Here is a 26,740-nt window from a genome sequence, read left to right on the forward strand (position 1 = left end):
TAATTATTAATTTTGAACTCTTCTTCTAACACAGAGCCTCCTGTTTGACCCACCTTGCAGGGAACATCCTAAGACCAGCATCTCTTTAGTACTGCTAGAGTTTTTTTTTTTTTACAGACCCCCCACCACCCCACACTTCACCCATGAAAATGTGGCAAGGACAGGCAATTAATTCACCACCATTTGAAAACATGGGCAACCTGGAGATGTCTGGGTGGGCAGATAACTCATCCCAGTCAGCTATTGCACATCAATTAAAAAACCCAGGTACCCAGGGGAGGAATTGATGTGCTGACAAAGCCGCTCAGTCGGTAACACAGGATGCTGTTACCCAGCTTTGTTTAAGTACCCCAGTACCCATTCACTTTTCCGCTCTCTTTGATGTTCTTTCATGTTTGGACTGACATATGGAAGGTGATGGTGAAGGTGATAAGGAAGGCCCCAACACACTGATAACTATTCCTCAAAGTGAGGCTGATTAGATCCCCCAGAATGTACATCAACCTTTAAAGAGGCTCAAGGGTACCAGCCTTGAGAGTTTCTTTAATTTGCTGAGTTGGAACATTGCGGGTCTCAAGAATAAGAACAATGATCTAGCTGGGCTAGATCTAGTCACATGCTATTTTATGTTAAACTTAGGAAACAAGAGATTTCTTGCCCTGGTTTTGTATTCTATTCTTGACCAGCTATGTCCTTCAGTTGGGGAATGCCAAAGGGGGATCTTTCTGTGTGGATTATTATCAATTTTAAGGTAAAAGTGATAGCAGTAGAGACTAGTAATCCGACTTCCATGCCATTACTTATCAAAGATTCATTTTGTAGTTTAATCTTTTATTTGGTTAATTTTTACAATGATGATGTTTTAAATCCTATCTGTAGTCTTTTTTTATCATTTTTTTGTTTTTTATTATGGTTTAAAGCCTATGGGTTTTAGTAAATTGAATCAACCCACTTATCTCCTCTGTGGGGATTTTAATGCCAAATTGGGGTTAAATTGTAAGGCCAAGAGGATAGATCCTCTGCTTTCCCAGTGGAGGAAATATGATAGCAGAGGTGAGGAATTGGGAGGGTTTTTTGGCTGTTTGCGATCTTGTGAATGCAATAGATTTGCTTGTTGTAGATAGCAAGTTACTTCCCTCATTTAGGGGGTAGGGTGTCAAAGCCCAGCTCACCTGAGTTTCTGTTCAGTTCTGATGGAGGTTGAAGACAGTCTGACCCCACCCTGAAACCGCTTGTTCCAGCACACTAGTGTAAACAGTGCACTAAGAACCAGAAGCTCAAGGGAAGGGGGGAAGTGGATAAAATAAAAAAAAGAGAGAGACAACACCGTTCTTGCGTTTCCACTGTTGAAGTGCCGTTACAAGCTGCGGCCCTCTCTGATTTCTGTAGAAACGAGTACCTATTGGAATATAAACAAAGAACAGATAAGTGCAACCTATCCCTACATGTGTTCCCGACTAACCCTTAATCTATTAGAAATTCCCTTCTACAAGTACCTCTTGAATCCTGGTCTTTAGCTTCCAGGTTTGCTATGTGTTACTGTTCTGGGATGTGTTTTCTATTACTGTAAAATTCCAATATTCCTCTAAAAATCAAATGAATATCATTATCAAGAGTTATCAACATCTAACATTCACCTTAATATAACTAAAGCCGAAGTTCTTAATTGTAAACTCACTTTTCACACATTTCCAGACTTTTATAAAACAAATACTGTACTTTTACATCAAGATAACGCAGGTAATTAGTTCAAGTCCTTGCTTTACTGTTGGCCTTGCTGCCAATGATTTCCTCTGTTCGATTTTCAAAAGTTCCAAGTAAAACAATGTTTATTTCACTAAGTTCCACAAAGTATTCTTCCACAAGTTCGTGGGAGCTATCTTGTTCCAAATTGTCTATACATGAATCCAGAAATCGCCGTCAAAGTTCTTTCAGGTAATAAAAGGTTTTGCACTTACTTGTTGCTGGAAAGGGATACGGATCAGTCTAACCTTGTCCTCTTTCTCTTTTGCAGGTTGATTGCAGTGGGCAGAAGAGGGACTGAGGCAGGAAGGAGCCGGAAACCGGAAGAAGGAAGAGTCAGCAGTCACGCCCGTTGAAGCCAATGAAGGTCAGGAGAGAGCAGGAATGCCAGCGCCGAAGGATACGTCCTCAGGTAAGCAGGAGGTAGACGAGCACAAGCACTGGATGAGGCTCAGGGGCTGTCTTTTATAGACAGGACTGGGTGTGGTTCGAAGAGCTGGGTGTGGTTCAAAGAACTGGGTGTGGTTCTCACATGCCGGTGTGCAGAGCTTCTGTTATTATGCTAATGAGTAGAATTAGCACCTGCTGCCCATGTTCTAGAAAGGGGTGCAGAGCTTCAGTTATTAAGCAAATGAGTTGAAGTAACACATGGCCTAGGGAGGGGTTTTCTAAATAAGCCTTGGTAAATGCAAGGTCCAATGTGCAATCAAACAGAAAAATCCAAACTTGTGAATACATTAAGCAACATACACAGAAGCCTAGGGAGGGGGCTGAGATAACAAGAAAGTCTTTCAATAGCATGTTTAAAAGAGAGCTATTACTAAGACCACTAGTGCAATGAGAGGGGACATGCTCTTTGCTGTGCACAAACCCTAACAGTCGCCCTCCTCAAAGGCCCTCCTACTGGACGGGGTTTCCCTGGATTTTTGAGATAAAACTGTCTAATCAACCGCGGGGCATGTACATAGGATGCTGGTTCCCATGAATTCTCAGTTTCGTCATAACCTTTCCATTCTACTAAATAAAACAGACGTCCCCGAATTCTTTTTGCATCTTTTATGCTTTTCACTTCATATTCTAGATTCCCCTTAATTGGTATGGGTGGAAGTGGTGGTTCAGGTCGGGTTTTTGGGTTGTACGGCTTAAGCAAGGACACATGGAAAGTAGCATGTACTGGGTATTCTTTTGGTAAATCCAATTTTACTGTTACCGGGTTTACTATGGCAGTTACACTAAAGGGTCCAATGAAAAGTGGTTGCAGCTTTCGGGATCCCTCTATATTTAGGTTCTTTGTAGAGAGCCATACATTGTCACCGATTTTATACATTGGGGCCTCAGATCTGTGTTTGTCTGCTTGTTTTTTCATGTTTTCTTTGTACTTTAATAAATGTTTCCTGGCCTTGTCTTGTATGTCACCTAATCTCGTTAGTCTATCTGTGACTGTAGGCAACACGGAATCTTCTAACAAAATGGGTATAGCTCTTGGATGATACCCCTGCATGAAATAGAATGGTGAACAAAGTAGAGCTGCATGTTCAGTATTATTATAAACAAACTCCGCTACTGGGAGAGCTTCCAACCATTCACTAGAATAATCAGCCAATAAACAACGTAGCGTTTGAAGTAAGGTTTGGTTCAGTCGTTCAGTTTGTCCATCTGTTTCCGGATGGAAAGCAGTGGATAAAGTCACATCTATTTTCAGTTTTTTGCATATGGTTTTCCAAAATCTAGGGTTGAACTGGCTACCTCGGTCTGACACCACTTTACTTGGCAAACCATGTAAATGCACAATTTCTCTTATAAAAATATCGGCAAATTCTGCCGCAGTTGGCAATTTCCATAATGGTACAAAATGTGCCATTTTAGACAAAAAATCCACTATCACTAACACTGTTGTGAAGGATTTTACTAGTGGTAAACCTACAATAAAGTCTACACTCACAGTGTGCCAAGGTTGTTTGGGTGATGGCATTGGTATTAACAAACCGTCAGGGGCCTTATGAGAAGATTTATGCCTTGCACAAACTGGACCGGTAGTGACAAATTGCTTAATGTCCTTACTCATATAATCCCACCAAAACTGTTTTCGCACATTTTCCAGAGTTTTTACCCAGCCAGGATGACCTGCCAAAGGTGAGGCGTGATGCCAAATTATCACCTGTGTTTGTAATTCTGTGGTGGGCACTAACAGCATGTTGTCGTGATACAATAAACCTCGTTGTATTGTGTTATGGGAATCCTTTAACCAATCTTGAGGTGTTATTTGCATGTGTGCATTATATAGATCTGTGATGAAATCCTTCTGTTGTACTGGTGCCAAAAGCTTTTGGGGAGGAATAATGGGTTCTCCTATTTTGTCTTGTTTCATGTCTGAGGTATGTCCGTATCTAGATAGCACATCAGATTGAATTTGTTGTGCACCTGGTCTATAGGTTATAACAAAGTCAAAAGTACTAAAAAAATTTAACCAGCGCATCTGCCGTGGAGTTAGTGCTTTTAGTGATCCGAAAAACTGTAGGTTCTTATGGTCAGAAAAGATGGTAACAGGGTACTTAGCTCCCATTAAATGGTGCCTCCACTCCGAAAAGGCTACTTTGATAGCTAATAGTTCTCTTTCAGCCACAGTGTAATTTTGTTCAGCTGGTAATAACTTTTTGGAATAGAATGCTATAGGATGTAATTGGCCATCTAAAGCATTCCGTTGAGAGAGAACTCCTCCTAAAGCTACTTGTGAAGCATCCGCTTCAACAAAAAATGGCAAGTCAGGATAAGGATGTGTCAGAATTGGGGCTGAAGTGAACTTTTGTTTCAGGAGTTGAAAGGCGTGTGCTGCCTCATCAGACCAAAGAAATCGTTGCCCTTTCCGCAACAAGGTGCTTATTGGGGCCGCAATGTCTGCAAAATGAGAAATAAATCTCCTATAAAAATTGGCGAAACCCAGAAATTTCTGAACATCTTTCACAGATGATGGTTCTGGCCAATCAGTGATAGCACTAATTTTCTTTACATCCATAGTTATTCCTTGAGGTGACAGGCAGTATCCTAAAAAGTCCACTTTGCTGACATTAAAAGTACATTTTTCTAATTTTGCAAAGAGATGATTTTCTTTTAACTTTGATAATACTGCACGAACATGTTGGGTATGTTCTTCCGGGTTCTTAGAGTAAATGAGGATGTCGTCTATGTATACTATGACACAAACGTCCAAGAATTCGTGTAGGACCTCATTTATAAAGAATTGAAAAGCCGCAGGGGCATTACACAACCCAAAGGGCATTACTGTGTACTCAAATAGACCAAACTTTGTTTTAAAAGCTGTCTTCCACTCATCCCCCTCTTTTATTCGGACCAGGTGGTAAGCTCCCCGCAGATCAAGTTTAGTGTATACAGTAGAATGTTTTAATTGATCCAACAACACAGGTATTAGCGGAAGAGGATATTTATTTTTTATTGTAGCCTTATTTAATCTTCTATAGTCGATACACGCGCGCAAAGATTTATCCGGCTTCGGGATAAAAAACAGTGGAGATGACACTGGAGATGCGGAATGTCGGATGAACCCAGACAGCAGTAGGTCGTCTAGATAGGTTCTTAAATATTTGGTCTCTTCGTCAGTCAAAGCATATACTCTGTAATTAGGTAAAGGGGCCCCTGGGATAAGATCTATACGGCAGTCATATGACCGATGTGGGGGCAATACACTAGCCTTCACTGGGTCAAAAACGTCTTTAAAGTCAGAGTATTCAAGAGGGAGACTTGGTTCATCTTGTGAAACACTAGCACAGTGTATTACCGTGCTTAGTTCTGTACCTGCTTCTTGATAGCAATTGGTTCTACAGAATGAGGAATCCAAAGTAACTGTTCGGTTCACCCAGTCAATTTTTGGGTTATGAGTTGTTAACCAGGGTACCCCGAGAATCAAGCCAAAATTAGGGGTATATATTTGATCAAAGTTAATCATTTCTGTATGTCCGTTTTGACAGACCATGACAAGTGGACTTGTTTGTTTTGTGATTAATCCTGAGGTCAATTCTGACCCATCCACTGCACATACTGCTTCGGGACAAGGCTTTAAACAAATAGGAAGACCTAACGTTTTAGCTAACTTATTGTCCACAAAATTTCCTGTTGCTCCTGAGACCAGTAGGACAGGGAGAGAATGTCTAACTTGGGTAGTTACAATTAAAAAGATCTGAATTATGAAATGTCTAGGTATGTGTGGTACCATGAAGGCTGCAGAATTAGAGGTTTGAGTAGGATGCTTACTCGACCAAGTAACCTCCCCCCTTGTCGAGCTTAATCGTTTCCCGACTCAGTTGAGGAGATAGAGGAAGCAGTACCCCTTCGTGAAGTTTTAGGATTTACTGGACATTCTCTGGCAAAATGTCCTGCCTTGCCACAATATAAACATAATTGAAGTTTTCTCCTTCTTTCTTTTTCCTCTGACGTGAGTGGTCCTCTGAGTGTTCCTGTAGGAACCTGGGGTCACCAGGCCCTATAGGCGGTAGCGTGGCGCGAGCCGGTCGGGCAACCAGAGGGCGATGTGTTAAGCAACCATACACCACACGCTTCTCATGGACTAGGGACACACACAATAAGGGACGCCACACCGTTCAAATTATGCAAATACTTCAAGTTTATCCAAGTTTAGCTGGTCAGATGCAGTTCAGGAAATAACAAGGCAATACATGACTTATAATACCATCATAACATTACATTCGACACTCTGGGTGATATTCATGCAGTGCCTAACCTTGTTCTAGCGCTTTGCGCGCTTACATGAAGTCTTTCCCTGAACGAGCCGTCTAACTAAGCATGATACTTGAACGGGGACACATTGGGCTCACTAACATGGCGCCTGTGGAACTGAGCGCTCCTCGTAATCGATGGCCCCTGATCCTATGAAGTAAAGCATATAAAACAAAGCGCTACGCGCAACCTTTTGCAGGTGATTACAGTCGAGCAGAGCATATAATACAATACGTTACTCGTGATCCTGGTATGGCATTACCTTCGTGCAGAACATATAATACAATGCGCTACGCGCATCCCTTGGCATGTAATTACTGTCGAGTAGAGCATATAACACAAGGCGCTACTCGCATTTCCTGGCAAACAATTACTTTCGAGTAGAGCATATAACACAAGGCGCTACTCTCATTTCCTGGCAAACAATTACTTTCGAGTAGAGCGTATAACACAAGGCGCTACTCGCATTTCCTGGCAAACAATTACTTTCGAGTAGAGCATATAACACAAGGCGCGACTCGCATTTCCTGGCAAACGATTACTCTCGAGTAGAGCATATAACACAAGGCGCTACTCGCATTTCCTTGTGAGGTAATTACTGTCGAGTAGAGCATATAACACAAGGCGCTACTCGCATTTCCTGGCAAACAATTACTTTCGAGTAGAGCATATAACACAAGGCGCTACTCGCATTTTCTTGGCAAACAATTACTTTCGAGTAGAGCATATAACTCAAGGCGCTACTCGCATTTCCTGGCAAACAATTACTCTCGAGTAGAGCATGTACCACAAGGCGCTACTCGCATTTCCTTGTGAGGTAATTACTGTCGAGTAGAGCATATAACACAGGCGCTACTCGCATTTCCTTGTCGCTCCGGCTGGGGAAGCAGGGTCGGTGGCGGGAAGCGCCACACGAGGGTAAAGTTAGTCAGTTCTTTAGGCGGCTTCCAGCGGGGAGACTGACCGGACTTGCGGAGCGGGTCCCTATGCTCCGGTGCAGTTCACGTAGCCCCGCTTTCAGTCTTACAGAAGGGGGGACACGGACAGGATCCCTCGGCGGGGTCTCTCCGTCGCGCAGGCAGGGGAGGGGATTCCCACGGAGGGGACGACCCGGGCCAAGTGCGGTGCGGTTTCCGGACCAGCAGGGGGCGCACCAGGGGGGATCTCGGCCTCCGGGCTTACCTCCGTCTCGGCGTCAGCAGGCGTCCGTCCTCACGACGTTGGGGGAACTCGGCCCCGACCTTGCGCACCTCCTCACTCGGCTGCGACGGCAGCGACGGGGCCCCGGGCTTCTCCTGGGCCTCGCGACACAGCAGGGCACTCCTCCAGGCCTCCAGGCCGCAGCGGTGAGCGCGCTGGCTTCGTCGTCGCAGGGGGGGGGCTCAAATTAAGGATGGGGTAAAGTGCTCAGCGGAGCACGCTGCCGGGGGTCCCAGACCAGGGTAGGAAGCGCGGGGGTCACAGCGCTGGTACCTGGTCGATCCCCGGTGTCTTGGCAATCGGCTTAGTATTTTGCTCACTAGGGTAGCTTGGACACGCAGTCTCAGCTCTGGCATTCAAGGCTTACAGCTCGCTCTTGTCATGCAGTCTCAGTTCTTAAAGTTAGATTTCAGTTCTCAGTTGACAGATGAAGTCTTTTGGCGCAGATGTATCTGGCGCCCTTAAGGGATTCTGTTACAGGGGTAGGGATGGAGAGGGCGACTAGATCCTTCCTAGTCAGGTTGGCAGAGAGTCTCTGGGTCCTCCTACTACTGGGCAAGATCAGTGGGATTCACAGGGCACCTCACTCACTTAAGAGGCAGTACCTAAATCCTGTCATTCTCAGAGGCATAAGTCCCTGGCTAGGCCCTACCGCCTACACTCCTGGTGGATTCTTCCAGCTCTGCTTCACCCCAATGGCCAACTCACCACACAAGTTTCCCTCCCACTCTTAAGTAGCCCTAGGTCAGGTGACCTCTAGCCAAGGCGGCAAAAGTAAAACCCCACCTCCCTTCTAGAAGGTTCCAGCACATTCCAGGAGCTTCCCCACTCTACCTATGGGACAAAAAGGCGGGCTGGTGTCGCAACATTGTTGTGGGTCCCAGCCAGCTCCTGGCAGCTAGGGTGCTACTATGAAAAACGACCACCCTGCAGTAGCAGGGGTCTGTGGCAGCCATCTTGGGCGAAGTAAGCACCTGCACCTTAACATTACAAAAACGAAAAAAATGAGGGAAAAAGGGCCAAGTCCAACAGTTCCTATTTGCATAGGCTCAGGTTCAGGGAGTTTATTATCTGTGTCTTTCTTCTCATGTCTAATAAAAGTTAACCGTGATTCTAGTTTAGATTTATCTCCCTTTCTTTCTCCTAGTCTGTGTTCCAATTTCACAACTAAATCTACAAAGTTAGAATAGTCTTCTGGCAAATCAACGATATGAGCCAACGCGTTTTTTAACTCGTCTCTCAAACCTTTATAAAAAAGGGAGACACGCTTTTCTTCTGGCCACTGTGTGTCGGTGAGTAAACGATTAGAACTAGTGAGATAGGTCAATAAATCCTTGTTACCTTGCTTAAGATTTAAAAGCTCATTATCACTTGCCTGCCTAAAAGTGTGTCTTGCAAAAAGGCCGGTCATAGTACGTTTAAATTGATTCCAATTATGGAGGATGGGATCATCTCTATCCACAATAGGAATTGACCAATTGGCTGCTGTACCACACAAATAGGACAAGACGAAAGCCACTTTCGTAGCGTCTGTGAGGAACTGTTGTGGTTTACAAACGAAGTGTAATTGACATTGATTGATAAAAACATGGAATTTGTTACTATCTCCATGAAAACGCTCAGGTGCTGCTAAAGGCACAGCATTAGGGACATTAACAGTAACCTCAACTGGGGGAGGGAAAGTTGTATGTCTAGATTGCGCCCCTGTCTCTGAAGGGGGTTTAAACAACGGCGTAAAAGCTGTGTTCCACTGAGATTGCCTAGGTTTATACCTGCTTAAATCCTGTTTTAAAGAGATGTTCTCCAACTTTAATTTCTCTATTTCCTCTTGCATATGTTGTAAGATGCCAGACACAGATTCATTATGGGTCAAGTCCTCGTTTAGGGCCTGCGCCATATCTGTGGCGTCAATGCCCTCTATTACTTCCCCGGCGTTCATCGTCCAACAGAACGGAATATTTTAAAGGCTTGTGCTTCTGTCAAAGCCCAGCTCACCTGAGTTTCTGTTCAGTTCTGATGGAGGTTGAAGACAGTCCGACCCCACCCTGAAACCGCTTGTTCCAGCACACTAGTGTAAACAGTGCACTAAGAACCAGAAGCTCAAGGGAAGGGGGGAAGTGGATAAAATAAAAAAAGAGAGAGACAACACCGTTCTTGCGTTTCCACTGTTGAGGTGCCGTTACAAGCTGCGGCCCTCTCTGATTTCTGTAGAAACGGGTGCCTATTGGAATATAAACAAAGAACAGATAAGGGCAACCTATCCCTACATGTGTTCCTGACTAACCCTTAATCTTTTAGAAATTCCCTTCTACAAGTACCTCTTGAATCCTGGTCTTTAGCTTCCAGGTTTGGTATGTGTTACTGTTCTGGGATGTGTTTTCTATTACTGTAAAATTCCAATATTCCTATAAAAATCAAACGAATATCATTATCAGAGTTATCAACATCTAACATTCACCTTAATATAACTAAAGCCGAAGTTCTTAATTGTAAACTCACTTTTCACACATTTCCAGACTTTTATAAAACAAATACTGTACTTTTACATCAAGATAACGCAGGTAATTAGTTCAAGTCCTTGCTTTACTGTTGGCCTTGCTGCCAATGATTTCCTCTGTTCGATTTTCAAAAGTTCCAAGTAAAACAATGTTTATTTCACTAAGTTCCACAAAGTATTCTTCCACAAGTTCGTGGGAGCTATCTTGTTCCAAATTGTCTATACATGAATCCAGAAATCGCCGTCAAAGTTCTTTCAGGTAATAAAAGGTTTTGCACTTACTTGTTGCTGGAAAGGGATACGGATCAGTCTAACCTTGTCCTCTTTCTCTTTTGCAGGTTGATTGCAGTGGGCAGAAGAGGGACTGAGGCAGGAAGGAGCCGGAAACCGGAAGAAGGAAGAGTCAGCAGTCACGCCCGTTGAATCCAATGAAGGTCAGGAGAGAGCAGGAATGCCAGCGCCGAAGGATACGTCCTCAGGTAAGCAGGAGGTAGACGAGCACAAGCACTGGATGAGGCTCAGGGGCTGTCTTTTATAGACAGGACTGGGTGTGGTTTGAAGAGCTGGGTGTGGTTCAAAGAACTGGGTGTGGTTCTCACATGCCGGTGCGCAGAGCTTCTGTTATTATGCTAATGAGTAGAATTAACACCTGCTGCCCATGTTCTAGAAAGGGCTGCAGAGCTTCAGTTATTAAGCAAATGAGTTGAAGTAACACATGGCCTAGGGAGGGGTTTTCTAAATAAGCCTTGGTAAATGCAAGGTCCAATGTGCAATCAAACAGAAAAATCCAAACTTGTGAATACATTAAGCAACATACACAGAAGCCTAGGGAGGGGGATGAGATAACAAGAAAGGCTTTCAATAGTATGATTAAAAGAGAGCTATTACTAAGACCACTAGTGCAATGAGAGGGCACATGCTCTTTGCTGTGCACAAACCCTAACAGTCGCCCTCCTCAAAGGCCCTCCTACTGGACGGGGTTTCCCTGGATTTTTGAGATAAAACTGTCTAATAAACCGCGGGGCATGTACATAGGATGCTGGTTCCCATGAATTTTCAGTTTCGTCATAACCTTTCCATTCTACTAAATAAAACAGACGTCCCCGAATTCTTTTTGTGTCTTTTATGCTTTTCACTTCATATTCTAGATTCCCCTTAATTGGTATGGGTGGAGGTGGTGGTTCAGGTCGGGTTTTTGGGTTGTACGGCTTAAGCAAGGACACATAGAAAGTAGCATGTACTGGGTATTCTTTTGGTAAATCCAATTTTACTGTTACCGGGTTTACTATGGCAGTTACACTAAAGGGTCCAATGAAATGTGGTTGCAGCTTTCGGGATCCCTCTATATTTAGGTTCTTTGTAGAGAGCCATACTTTGTCACCGATTTTATACATTGGGGCCTCAGATCTGTGTTTGCTTGTTTTTTCATGTTTTCTTTGTACTTTAATAAATGTTTCCTGGCCTTGTCTTGTATGTCACCTAATCTCGTTAGTCTATCTGTGACTGTAGGCAACACGGAATCTTCTAACAAAATGGGTATAGCTCTTGGATGATACCCCTGCATGAAATAGAATGGTGAACAAAGTAGAGCTGCATGTTCAGTATTATTATAAACAAACTCCGCTACTGGGAGAGCTTCCAACTATTCATTAGAATAATCAGCCAATAAACAACGTAGCGTTTGAAGTAAGGTTTGGTTCAGTCGTTCAGTTTGTCCATCTGTTTCCGGATGGAAAGCAGTGGATAAAGTCACATCTATTTTCAGTTTTTTGCATATGGTTTTCCAAAATCTAGAGTTGAACTGGCTACCTCGTCTGACACCACTTTACTTGGCAAACCATGTAAATGCACAATTTCTCTTATAAAAATATCGGCAAATTCTGCCGCAGTTGGCAATTTCCATAATGGTACAAAATGTGCCATTTTAGACAAAAACTCCACTATCACTAACACTGTTGTGAAGGATTTTACTAGTGGTAAACCTACAATAAAGTCTACACTCACAGTGTGCCAAGGTTGTTTGGGTGATGGCATTGGTATTAACAAACCGTCAGGGGCCTTATGAGAAGATTTATGCCTTGCACAAACTGGACCGGTAGTGACAAATTGCTTAATGTCCTTACTCATATAATCCCACCAAAACTGTTTTCGCACATTTTCCAGAGTTTTTACCCAGCCAGGATGACCTGCCAAAGGTGAGGCGTGATGCCAAATTATCACCTGTGTTTGTAATTCTGTGGTGGGCACTAACAGCATGTTGTCGTGATACAATAAACCTCGTTGTATTGTGTTATGGGAATCCTTTAACCAATCTTGAGGTGCTATTTGCATGTGTGCATTATATAGATCTGTGATGAAATCCTTCTGTTGTACTGGTGCCAAAAGCTTTTGGGGAGGAATAATGGGTTCTCCTATTTTGTCTTGTTTCATGTCTGAGGTATGTCCGTATCTAGATAGCACATCAGATTGAATTTGTTGTGCACCTGGTCTATAGGTTATAACGAAGTCAAAAGTACTAAAATAATTTAACCAGCGCATCTGCCGTGGAGTTAGTGCTTTTAGTGATCCGAAAAACTGTAGGTTCTTATGGTCAGAAAAGATGGTAACAGGGTACTTAGCTCCCATTAAATGGTGCCTCCACTCCGAAAAGGCTACTTTGATAGCTAATAGTTCTCTTTCAGCCACAGTGTAATTTTGTTCAGCTGGTAATAACTTTTTGGAATAGAATGCTATAGGATGTAATTGGCCATCTAAAGCATTCCGTTGAGAGAGAACTCCTCCTAAAGCTACTTGTGAAGCATCCGCTTCAACAAAAAATGGCAAGTCAGGATAAGGATGTGTCAGAATTGGGGCTGAAGTGAACTTTTGTTTCAGGAGTTGAAAGGCGTGTGCTGCCTCATCAGACCAAAGAAATCGTTGCCCTTTCCGCAACAAGGTGCTTATTGGTGCCGCAATGTCTGCAAAATGAGAAATAAATATCCTATAAAAATTGGCGAAACCCAGAAATTTCTGAACATCTTTCACAGATGATGGTTCTGGCCAATCAGTGATAGCACTAATTTTCTTTACATCCATAGTTATTCCTTGAGGTGACAGGCAGTATCCTAAAAAGTCCACTTTGCTGACATTAAAAGTACATTTTTCTAATTTTGCTAAGAGATGATTTTCTTTTAACTTTGATAATACTGCACGAACATGTTGGGTATGTTCTTCCGGGTTCTTAGAGTAAATGAGGATGTCGTCTATGTATACTATGACACAAACGTCCAAGAATTCGTGTAGGACCTCATTTATAAAGAATTGAAAAGCCGCAGGGGCATTACACAACCCAAAGGGCATTACTGTGTACTCAAATAGACCAAACTTTGTTTTAAAAGCTGTCTTCCACTCATCCCCCTCTTTTATTCGGACCAGGTGGTAAGCTCCCCACAGATCAAGTTTAGTGTATACAGTAGAATGTTTTAATTGATCCAACAACACAGGTATTAGCGGAAGAGGATATTTATTTTTTATTGTAGCCTTATTTAATCTTCTATAGTCGATACACGCGCGCAAAGATTTATCCGGCTTCGGGATAAAAAACAGTGGAGATGACACTGGAGATGTGGAATGTCGGATGAACCCAGACAGCAGTAGGTCGTCTAGATAGGTTCTTAAATATTTGGTCTCTTCGTCAGTCAAAGCATATACTCTGTTATTAGGTAAAGGGGCCCCTGGGATAAGATCTATACGGCAGTCATATGACCGATGTGGGGGCAATACACTAGCCTTCACTGGGTCAAAAACGTCTTTAAAGTCAGAATATTCAAGAGGGAGACTTGGTTCATCTTGTGAAACACTAGCACAGTGTATTACCGTGCTTAGTTCTGTACCTGCTTCTTGATAGCAATTGGTTCTACAGAATGAGGAATCCAAAGTAACTGTTCGGTTCACCCAGTCAATTTTTGGGTTATGAGTTGTTAACCAGGGTACCCCGAGAATCAAGCCAAAATTAGGGGTATCTATTAGATCAAAGTTAATCATTTCTGTATGTCCGTTTTGACAGACCATGACAAGTGGACTTGTTTGTTTTGTGATTAATCCTGAGGTCAATTCTGACCCATCCACTGCACATACTGCTTCGGGACAAGGCTTTAAACAAATAGGAAGACCTAATGTTTTAGCTAACTTATTGTCCACAAAATTTCCTGTTGCTCCTGAGACCAGTAGGACAGGGAGAGAATGTCTAACTTGGGTAGTTACAATTAAAAAGATTATGAAATGTCTAGGTATGTGTGGTACCATGAAGGCTGCAGAATTAGAGGTTTGAGTAGGATGCTTACTCGACCAAGTAACCTCCCCCCTTGTCGAGCTTAATCGTTTCCCGACTCAGTTGAGGAGATAGAGGAAGCAGTACCCCTTCGTGAAGTTTTAGGATTTACTGGACATTCTCTGGCAAAATGTCCTGCCTTGCCACAATATAAACATAATTGAAGTTTTCTCCTTCTTTCTTTTTCCTCTGACGTGAGTGGTCCTCTGAGTGTTCCTATTTGCATAGGCTCAGGTTCAGGGAGTTTATTATCTGTGTCTTTCTTCTCATGTCTAATAAAAGTTAACCGTGATTCTAGTTTAGATTTATCTCCCTTTCTTTCTCCTAGTCTGTGTTCCAATTTCACAACTAAATCTACAAAGTTAGAATAGTCTTCTGGCAAATCAACGATATGAGCCAACGCGTCTTTTAACTCGTCTCTCAAACCTTTATAAAAAAGGGAGACACGCTTTTCTTCTGGCCACTGTGTCTCGGTGAGTAAACGATTAGAACTAGTGAGATAGGTCAATAAATCCTTGTTACCTTGCTTCAGATTTAAAAGCTCATTATCACTTGCCTGCCTAAAAGTGTGTCTTGCAAAAAGGCCAGTCATAGTACGTTTAATTTGATTCCAATTATGGAGGATGGGATCATCTCTATCCACAATAGGAATTGACCAATTGGCTGCTGTACCACCCAAATAAGACAAGACGAAAGCCACTTTCATAGCGTCTGTGAGGAACTGTTGTGGTTTACAAACGAAGTGTAATTGACATTGATTGATAAAAACATGGAATTTGTTACTATCTCCATGAAAACGCTCAGGTGCTGCTAAAGGCACAGCATTAGGGACATTAACAGTAACCTCAACTGGGGGAGGGAAAGTTGTATGTCTAGATTGCGCCCCTGTCTCTGAAGGGGGTTTAAACAACGGCGTAAAAGCTGTGTTCCACTGAGATTCCCTAGGTTTATACCTGCTTAAATCTTGTTTTAAAGAGATGTTCTCCAACTTTAATTTCTCTATTTCCTCTTGCATATGTTGTAAGATGCCAGACACAGATTCATTATGGGTCAAGTCCTCGTTTAGGGCCTGCGCCATATCTGTGGCGTCAATGCCCTCTATTACTTCCCCGGCGTTCATCGTCCAACAGAACTGAATATTTTAAAGGCTTGTGCTTCTGTCAAAGCCCAGCTCACCTGAGTTTCTGTTCAGTTCTGATGGAGGTTGAAGACAGTCCGACCCCACCCTGAAACCGCTTGTTCCAGCACACTAGTGTAAACAGTGCACTAAGAACCAGAAGCTCAAGGGAAGGGGGGAAGTGGATAAAATAAAAAAAGAGAGAGACAACACCGTTCTTGCGTTTCCACTGTTGAGGTGCCGTTACAAGCTGCGGCCCTCTCTGATTTCTGTAGAAACGGGTGCCTATTGGAATATAAACAAAGAACAGATAAGTGCAACCTATCCCTACATGTGTTCCTGACTAACCCTTAATCTATTAGAAATTCCCTTCTACAAGTACCTCCGGTCTTTAGCTTCCAGGTTTGGTATGTGTTACTGTTCTGGGATGTGTTTTCTATTACTATAAAATTCCAATATTCCTATAAAAATCAAACGAATATCATTATCAGAGTTATCAACATCTAACATTCACCTTAATATAACTAAAGCCGAAGTTCTTAATTGTAAACTCACTTTTCACACATTTCCAGACTTTTATAAAACAAATACTGTACTTTTACATCAAGATAACGCAGGTAATTAGTTCAAGTCCTTGCTTTACTGTTGGCCTTGCTGCCAATGATTTCCTCTGTTCGATTTTCAAAAGTTCCAAGTAAAACAATGTTTATTTCACTAAGTTCCACAAAGTATTCTTCCACAAGTTCGTGGGAGCTATCTTGTTCCAAATTGTCTATACATGAATCCAGAAATCGCCGTCAAAGTTCTTTCAGGTAATAAAAGGTTTTGCACTTACTTGTTGCTGGAAAGGGATACTGATCAGTCTAACCTTGTCCTCTTTCTTATTTGCAGGTTGATTGCAGTGGGCAGAAGAGGGCCTGAGGCAGGAAGGAGCCGGAGACCGGAAGAAGGAAGAGCCAGCAGTCACGCCCGTTGAAGCCAATGAAGGTCAGGAGAGAGCAGGAATGCCAGCGCCGAAGGATACGTCCTCAGGTAAGCAGGAGGTAGACGAGCACAAGCACTGGATGAGGCTCAGGGGCTGTCTTTTATAGACAGGACTGGGTGTGGTTCGAAGAGCTGGGTGTGGTTCAAAGAACTGGGTGTGGTTCTCACATGCCGGTGTGCAGAGCTTCTGTTATTATGCTAATGAGTAGAATTAACACCTGCTGCCTATGTTCTAGAAAAGGGTGCAGAGCTTCAATTATTAAGCAAATGAGTTGAAGTAACACATGGCCTAGGGAGGGGTTTTCTAAATAAGCCTTGGTAAATGCAAGGTCCAATGTGCAATCAAACAGAAAAATCCAAACTTGTGAATACATTAAGCAACATACACAGAAGCCTAGGGAGGGGGCTGAGATAACAAGAAAGGCTTTCAATAGTATGTTTAAAAGAGAGCTATTACTAAGACCACTGGTGCAATGAGAGGGGACATGCTCTTTGCTGTGCACAAACCCTAACATAGGGGCATGCCTCAACCATAGATTACATATTTACAACCTGTAGTCTTTTACTTTTCATGAGGAGGGACTCTTGTCATGGAATTTAGTGATCATAATGACCTATATCTTGAGGGTTCTGCCCCAGTAAATAAAACCATTTCTCCTGAGGTGTTGATCCCTATTAATCAGCACTCCAAAATGGGTTAAGGCTGGTGTGGCACCTAATCCAGATGCAACACTAGTTATGTTGCTGAAGTTCAATCTTACGGTTTTTATGGCATGTCTGTCCAATGTCCTAGGCACATGCATGGTAAATTATTTTAACTCCTTAAATTTGGGAAGCAGGTAGCATTTGTTAAAATCAGGTAGGACTAAACAGGATACACACCGTTGGTTTGATAGTTGCTGTTCTGCATCCAATTGTAGGCTTCGTAAATCCTGTTCGGCTAATCCTTAGGATCCCATGGTTGTGTGGGAGGCACTTAAGGCATATAAACATGACATGAGGGTGAGGAAGAAAGATCTTAATTGTAGGTACTGAGACCTATTCCAAGAACAGTAGGAATATTGGGGACTTGGTGAATAAGATCAATGTTAGGGAAGAGCCACCAAAGCTCCCTTTTATGCTGTAGTGTTCCCAGACACGAATGGGTCTCCCATTTTAAAGGCATTTATCACCTAGAGGATGAGCCTTAGGGGCTGTCAAAGGCCAAACTAAGAGATTTATTGTCTTTGTGGGTAAGGTGTAATTTTTTCTAATAACCCAAATCATTGCTATTTCAAATTCAATCACTATTATCTCAGGACTTTTGTCATTGCCTTTTTCCTTTACAGTAAATAACTGCTTATCTAGCAGTAAAGCCAACAGTAGTAATATGATAGTATTATGACATTCAGAGTGGATAGTGTTAATTTGGCCAAATGGAAGAAGTGTTGTTTTAATTGTCCTATCCAGCATTCAAATGACAACCTTTTCTAAGTTATGGAGCATTCCAAAAATGTGTATTCTTCATAGTTTTCTGATTAACATATAGAAGGTATGGTGCACAATTAGAGGTCTCTTTTAGATGCTAATGTAAGTTTGTTATTAACTCTTTTGAGGAGGTTGAATTTTATTTGCCTGTCCCTTTCTGCTAATTATCATTTTCAAATTAGTGATAGCAGGCAGGATTCCTGCAATATGCAGAGGGATGTACTAGCTAGTGTCTTTGTTTCTTGCATTTTTTCTCTAACTTCAGATTCAGTTGCTGAAACAGTGGTTATGTTCTGGGGTGCGTTCATAATAGATCCCCGGAGGAACTGTTCTGCTCCTACAATGGGCAAATAAATAGTTTAACCACCTTTAATGAGCCCTGTGCTCTGTATGCCTGTCTGTTAGTCCTGGTCCTTTTGAGGTTTATCCCCAAACTTTTAGCTTTTTGCTTCCTATTTTCCTAACCCTGTTTTCGTTGGCTAAAGGATCCTAGGCACTTTACCACTGCTGATCAGTGCTAAAGCGCATATGCTCTCCGTATAAATTGTGAACACAAGGAGATGATGGATGGAGCACTGACACCTTCCAGACATCACCCCCAGTCACAGATCTGGGTTGAATCCCTCATCGTTCTTTAGCTCACTTTGCCACCCCGAAGGCACGTGGGTCCCCGGCTCACTGTGCCAATGGATTCAAGCTAGCCTGGCTGATGAGGGATGAAACTCCGAAACCGGTCCCAGAATGCTTGTTTCCAGTCCAGGGAGGACCTGGCTTGACAGTTTGGGCTGGACTATTCATATGAGGCACAGGGTCAAGACTGATTTGCATATGGGTGGGGCTAAACTAGGGTGGGATGGTGAGCAAAAGAATGATGGATTTAACCCAGATCTCTTGACTGGGGGTGAATGTTTTGATTTGTTCTGCATTGTGTCCATCAATGGTATGTCTTTTGCTCAGTATAAATTGTGACAATGGTTATCCATGATTGGCATACTTGATTTACTGATAAGTTCCTAGTAAAGTGCACAGTGTGTGCCAGGGCCTGTAAATCAAATGCTACTATTGGTCTTGCAAGTAGGAATTTGGACTATTTGTATGTGAGTGAGCATCGTGCACGACGACTTTCTAGAGCGGTTGCATTTTGAAAGTAAATGTCCGCTTGTCATTTTGCTTGCAACCTGGCAACAAAGTTGTGAGCAAGAACGAGCCCATGACCAATTTCTGCAACATCATTCAACAAGCATGTGGAGGATCGTGTGAGTTCCAGCCCACCTGCTCACTGCCATCTCGTGAAGGTACTCTACCTGTTTCTTACACCTTGGACCTTGCACGAAAGTTCCTCCTGCTGCTTCGAGCTCAACGCGACTTAGGTTTCTTTCTGCTTGGTAACATCAGACAACACGCATCTTAGTCATCACGTATGTAACGTGTGACGTCTACACGATCTGCGCGGCGTTGCCTGGATTCTTGATGCTGGTAATGTAACAATCAGCGTCGTTACGTGGTTGCCTATCTACGGGTAAATATTTGCGTGCCGCCATTTTGAACTCAGCGCTGCTCGTCTTGTTTTTTTTTCTTTTTTCCCCGAGTCTCTCAGAGCTGGTTAGAGCAGTGTAGTGAAGGTGTTGGGAATACATGAACATGGAAACGCGCAACACTAATTTACAGTGAGTTGGGAAGCAGCACACTGTGTTGAACCTCAAGTCTGGACTTCAGTGTTCTGTTTATCTGAGCAACGAAAATAATAGCGTAGACTCTTACACGGTGATGAGCACACTGTTTGTTTTTGACTTTTATTGTTCCTGAAAGTTTCATCTTTCTGCAATTGTAATTACATTCCTTGTGTTTGCGTTTCTTATCTTCAGTGACTTCCCAGTGAACGTTTAAAATTTAGACCAAAGAAACTGGAGACTTATGTTTGCAATTAACTGGTAATTCTTATGCAATCATGTATTGCATTACTGTGCATTCTGTTAGTATTTTATTTTTATTTTTGTCAATGTTCATTTTATTTTCAATTAAGAAGAGGAGATGTGTTATGTTTTCATTTAATCTGTGGTCTCAGTGCTTCTCTTTCATCTTTTAGCAACACGTTTCTACTGCTGGAATCTGGATTGTGGAGTCCAGCAGTGAAGCTTGGCTGAGGAGCTGAGAGGTTGGTCTCTGGGGGTCGTTGTACTTATCTACAATAAATCCTCTTCAATCAAGACTGTGTTCTGTGATCTTAAAAAAGGGTACCCCATATATTTGAGTAATTGGCGCCCTCTTTTTGAAAGTAAAATATTGGCATCAGACATATTTTGCTTTTTCTTAACACTGTATGTATAATATATAGAAAGCATTTGTAAAGAATAAATATTAAAACTTTATTCTACACAATTTGTAGTGCTGTGTTTCTTCTGTTTAGCTTTATTGCTTACCTGTTAAATGAGTACTGTTTAATTTTGCTAAGTGATTTTTTCCCCTCTTTGGACTGATTTAATACGATGAAAGAAATTTGTAAAGTGTCTATTTAAAAAATAAATTAAAAAAAGAACAGTTTTCTACTTCTTCTGTTCCTCTTAATTTTTTTGTTGCAGTCAAAATGTATATTTATTAGGTACCTGTGAAATAGTTGAAGGGAGATAACTATTCAGTGAGTTAAGTCCTTAGTTATTAGCATACCTAATATTTTTTTTATTATTTGACTTTTTTCAATGCTATGTTTAATTTGTGATTGTTTTCAATGCATTGTTCTTCGGTAGCATATTTTTTTCAAACGAAGTAACATTTTCAGAACTCAGTTCAGTTCAAATAACTTTATTCGATTCATTAGAATCATAAAAGTTTACACAATAAAACATCTAAAAAACAATTACAAAATGTACACATATTCCCTTCCATAGATCTTAATAAACCAGCAAAATTAATCAATTTTAAAAACATCATAGCTATCCCCAACTCAGTTTGTACAATTGACTAAAAAGAAAATTCTTAATAAAATGAATAAAATTAGATTCATTTTCACACTTCATAACGTTTCCTGATTATAAATGCAGTTCTAATGAAACTAAGTACTGCACTAGAGATTACAGCCGTAGATAGTGCCCTTAAATAGGCATAGCCCTCTCGATAAGAGCAGGGCCTAATAACGTTCAATATAGGTTTAATAAAACGTGCTCTTGGGTATTTATACAGGGAGCAGAATAACATAAAATGCATTGTGCTCTGTTTGGCCAGATTATTACAAGGACAGGGGGCTAGTCTCTCACACCAGCCAGCCTGTTTAGGATAGACCACTAAAAAATGCAATGTTCCCAATCGAAATCTGGTCAACAGAAAACGTGATTGTGAATGCGAAGTAAAAGACAAGTAAAATTGCTGGGGACCTAATGTCCCATCATCTAATGTTCCCCTGCCCTGATCAGACCTCCTTAATTCAGTGCAGTATGCATTTTTATAGTCATTTTCATATTAGACTCAATAGTATCTGGGTTATTATAACATTCCTCTAGGCCAATCTTATCAAAAGTATCCCTAACAAAACGCAGCCAAGGGAGTGACATTGCATTATCCAGATTCATACAATCTTTAAGGATACTCCTAGTGAATGCCAAAGTCTCTGAAGACCAGATTTTCGCCCATAGGATAAGGGGTGCAATGTTTATCCTATCTATCACGTATTCCAGGCCCACCTCTGAATGACAAAATGAGGTTGAAGTACTACTCGGAATCATTAAAAGCAGTTTGAAAAATATGTTCTCGAAAACCTGAATCTGACAACTCTTATGTCAACCCCATACTCCGGCCCCAAAAGTAGCTACAGATAAACATTTAGATTTATATAAACTTTTTATCTCTGTGACCGGTTTATATCCCAATTTACAAGCAAAACGAAACAGCCCCTCTGTTATTCTACTGGTCTGTTGGGCCCTTGTCATAATTAGTTTATCCCAACTCAATTTGTTGTTAAAAACATTACCTAAATAGGTAAAATTGAGAACCTTCTCAATGATTTTTCCATTCACAATGAACTTCCTAGTCTTAGTTTTTTCTGGACCACAAACCATAATAAATGATTTACCAAAATGTCCTTTGAGGTCCAGTCCTAACATAAAATCAGTGAAGGCGGTCAGGGCCTTTTGTAGACTATTGGCCGTCAGGGTCAATAATACCGTATCATCGGCATAGGACAACAGAGGGACCGGTCTACCTCCTACTCTTGGAAAATCCAGTTGCTGTTTAGTTAAGAATAACTCTAGACCATTAGTATATACAAGAAATAGGAAGGGGGCCAGGATACAACCATGGCGCACCCCTTCCGTGGAGGCAATGGGCCTGGTCTTCTCACCTCCTGGTCCAAAGTGCACAGCCACAGTGGTGGATTCATGGAGCCTGCGTAATAGGGTAATAAGGGGCTCTTCAAAGCCCATTTCCCCCATCATTGTCCATAGCTTTCCCCTACAAACAGTGTCAAATGCGCTGGACAGGTCCATGAAGGCCAGGTGAATCGAGACCCCCCTGGCCTTCATGTACTTGCCCATAATCAGAAACAGATTCAGACACTGTTCATTTGTGCCCATCCCCTTTCTAAAACAATTTTGGGTATCGGCTATTAATCCGGAATCATTAGCCCATGACTCCAAAAGTGCTAGAATCACCCTCTCCATAACCTTACATGTGGCATCTATTAAGGAAATTGGCCGGAAACATGTGGGGTTGTTTCTATTTCCTTTTTTAAAAATAGGTACCACAACTGCTTCCTTCCATGAAGATGGGATATGACCGAGTAAAAACATTCGACAGCAAGGGTGCCCACAGGTGAAGATTACTTTTGATCAAATCTAAGGGTACCCCATCTGGACCGGGCGCTTTCAGAGATATACCCTTATGTATTGCATCTTCCACCTCACTCACGGAAATACTTTGGCTGAATTCATGAGCAGTTTTAAAATTAATAACTGTCTCATCCCTTTGCTCTTGTATTGTTATTCCCCGTGGATTAAATATTTTTAAGAAATGGGCTTCCCAAACCTCGCCTGCTATGGTCGAATCGATGGCCCTTGCATCATTAGAGAAAAGCGGACGATTTATGATCTCCCAAAACCTCTTTGAGTCCTTGAGGGAGCTAGCTTTCTCTAAATCCTCCCATGCTATACTTCTTAATTCATTTTTCCTACTGTTAATAGCTTGTTTATCAGACTGTCTCGCTATTTTCATCCCACCCTTATTTCGGGGGGGGCTACTTGCAGAGCTTTCCTAAAATTTCTTTGCGCCCTGGAACACTCTGCATTAAACCACCTAATTTCGGGGGTTGTCAAGAATTCCTGTCATGCGAGGGGAGGAAAACGGTAACCAGCGTAAACGGACTACATCTCCCAGGATGCTTAGCGGTTGAGAGGTTATGTAAACAGGAGAGCTGTTACATAGCTCAAGGAAAACACGCCCTATAAAGGGAGGAACCGGGAGGTACAACGCTGTCGGATATTGTGTTTACACCGACGTACCTGCTTCGTGAAGAGCAGTGTTCCGGAGTGGTGCTCCAGTAAGGCAAGAACGGAGGTAGGTCGAGTCGTTACTCCCTGGGCCGTGTCTTGCCCCATCGTCACCTGTGAAGGACCCGGAAGCTCTACCGGTCAACCATTGAGCTTCGCTTTTTGACTCGGCTGAGTCAAAGCGCAGTGGCGCTTTTGCTGGTTGGAGTCGTAACTCCCAGCCCGACCAGAGATACAGGGACTGCCAGCTGTAACGCACACCAGGAGGTGTTTGCCGCGTTACAGACTCGGAAGTCCACAGGATCGATCGAGCGGCTGCTCTCGGTTCAGTCTTCTTGCTTTTGATTGGGGTATCGGTGACGCATCACCAGGAGGTGACTCCGCGTCCCGGTGCAGTCTGAGGAAGAGGTTGAGCGGCTGCTCCCTTCAGGTAGAGACCCCGGCTGGGTGTTTCCCTGACTCCTCGATTCTCCCCAACACTCTTCGTGCCCCTCACAGCCTACCGATTGGCATTGTCGGCCATTTCATTTCTGCCCTCTGTTGGCATTCGCCGGGATCGGCATATATGCAGAGGACGGTTAGGACCATCCGTGCTGTGGGCTGGTAACGTACTTAGCCTGGAGGATTCCAGTGACTATAACTTTTGTTTATTCGTTGTATTATTTTTGCCTTCATTAAAATAACTAACCCTTCACAAGTGGTTGCGTCCTCATTATCGTGTCTGTTAAACGATCCTGAGACGTTCAGGGCGTTACAGGGGTATCCCTTTTCCTAATTGACTTATTTCGTTTTTTAGCCACATCGGCACAGATAAGTTCAAAGGACTGTATTACTATGTCAGGGGGGAGTCGACAGTTAGACAGGTCATACATTTACCTACATTTTCTTTAACAATTGCCTCCTCAAATTGCTTTGGGTCCACTAGATTCCATTTAAGCTGAACTGATTATATTTTATCAGACACGCATCCCCCATAGCTTTCTGTGCTGTAACATTCATGGAGAGAATCAGAGGATTATGGTCACTTACAGGGTTTGGTTCAACTGCGACATCATCAGCCAACCATGTATATTTACTAGTAATTAGTATAAAATCAATTGTGCTCACACTGGCTCCCCCCTGATAAGTTGGAAACTGTACTGAGGATTTATTAGCCAGGGTGTTTGCCATACAGAGATCATTCACCAGTATAATAGTGCTCAGGGCATCACCCTGTGGTGTATGCTTAAAATGCGGGACAGAATGATTTTCTATATCAGCTACCCCACATACTCTGTGTGAGCTATATGGGCAGATGGTACAATTAAAATCTCCCGCCCATATTCTGCACATAGGTTGGAATTTCGCAGCCACATTATCGATCTCCTCTTTAAGTTTATTAATAACCTCAGTATTATTTGGATCGAAGATGTTGTAATACCAATTAATGAATAAAATTATGGTATCGGTTAGATTGAAAGTTAATATAAGCTGGTACCAATGGCAATCTATTATACTCTCCATCTTAATTGAGTCGTACATAAGCGAAATAAACGTCACTAGGCCTCCCTTGGCTCTCCCTGCCACTGACCGATTTGTGTGTGTATTTAATGAGCGGTATCCATCTATGGCAGAGGTCTTCAAACTTTTGTTGGCCGAGCCCCCCCATCTAAACCTTTGTACACGTCAAGCCCCCCCACCACCACCTGATAAAAAAGTTCTGGAAGCTGGTATTCTGCATCATTGATGGCCCTTCCCTCCTGCAAAAAAATGTCATTGGTGCTTTATTTTTCACATAAAACACAAAATTTAGGTTAAATTAGCAAAAACACTCCCAAAACACAGGTGTGGGAGAGCATGTTTTTCTCCACAGAGACAATGTGTGGATGGATTCTTGCTTCTGCCATCCTTAAGTTGTGCCCCACTTCCAGTCTTGAGCAGTGCCTGGAAACGGGAGTGCTCACAAAATGTTGTAATATATTTTTTTCAGTTTCCTATAGCGCGAACATGACCCAAAGGTATTGAAGCGCTTTACAGGAGCATCTTTTACATTACACAAGCACACATTCATTTTTTGTAAGCACAGGGAGATTTAGTGATTTGCCCAGAATCAAAGGATGTTGAACAGACATCAAGAATTGAGCCTGGTTTCCCAACTCTACATTCATCAGCTATGGCTGTTGTGCCACGTCCTTGCCCCTAAACAAGATATCAGAAAAAGAAGTTCCACAAAACATGCTTTCTGACACAATTAAAAAATCCACGATTATCTGGAGTATGGCCAGGTGTTGCCATGTCAGTAGGAGGCCAGCCACAGATATATACATCTTTATTCTCCAGCAGCATCAAGAGTCAATTTGTTAGCATAGTTGGCTTATAAAGAAGATCGCCTTCCAAAGCTTCAGAAATAGCTGCACAAGAAAACATTTCAATTTGGTCTATGAAAGAAGCGAGGACAGATGGTAGGCATACTTGACAATATTTGTTATATTAGGTTTGTGGACCTCGCTCTAGGGATTGGAACATGTTAAAAAAGCACCAGTGACTTTAATCAAAGTCAAATTCCTTTTTCGTAAGTCACTGGTAAATTAAGTGATTTTGCCCAGGATCACAAGATGTTGAGCCGATACCAGGACTCGAACCCAGGTCCTCAGAACTAAAGTCAGCACCTATGGCATTAATTCCAAATCCGCTCCTCCTTGAAACATCCAACGTTTCCACTAGTATTGGGACGAAGGGGAAAGGAGAGAGGCTTTAAAAAAAATAATACAAAAAGCTCTTCACTCTTACCTGCCAGAGAATGGAATCTTCAGGAAGGGTACAACCGTTGTAAACTCCTTGCAGTGAAACGTACTTCCGACGTGGAAAGCAACATGGGGCGCAACTAGACCTGAACTTCGGGGGGGGGGGGCAAAGACTCCCAGCCAGGGCTGGCCCTAACACTGATCGCTTCAGCACATGTTGCAGATGAAGGCCACGCTTCCAGATTTAGACGTCACATGGATCGAGGAGAGCTCCAGTGGGCAGTCTGCCCTGTGAGCTGTCCCATTTCAATCTCTGCCCTCCCTGCAAGTTTCAACAGCAGCTAGGGTCGTGGTGTCTGATTGCATTGCTGAACACTGATAATCCGTAGTCTTCCTTTGTCACTCACCTCCACACAGACATGGCTGAAGAGCATGGGTACTGAGGCTAGACACAACAGTAAGATATGTTATGGACAC

General features: G+C 42.5%; 1 long non-coding RNA gene across 1 annotated transcript; it reads left to right on the forward strand.

Annotated features, from left to right (window-relative positions):
- Positions 1 to 2,048: 2,048 nt before the first annotated feature.
- On the forward strand, positions 2,049 to 20,346 carry LOC146784129 (uncharacterized). Its single transcript, XR_014970926.1, has 4 exons — positions 2,049 to 2,155; positions 10,528 to 10,668; positions 16,507 to 16,647; positions 20,153 to 20,346. It is a non-coding gene; the product is annotated as an uncharacterized LOC146784129 (long non-coding RNA).
- Positions 20,347 to 26,740: the final 6,394 nt, after the last annotated feature.

This window comes from Triturus cristatus, chromosome 11 (assembly GCF_964204655.1).
Source record: "Triturus cristatus chromosome 11, aTriCri1.1, whole genome shotgun sequence".
Classification (NCBI taxonomy): domain Eukaryota; kingdom Metazoa; phylum Chordata; class Amphibia; order Caudata; family Salamandridae; genus Triturus; species Triturus cristatus.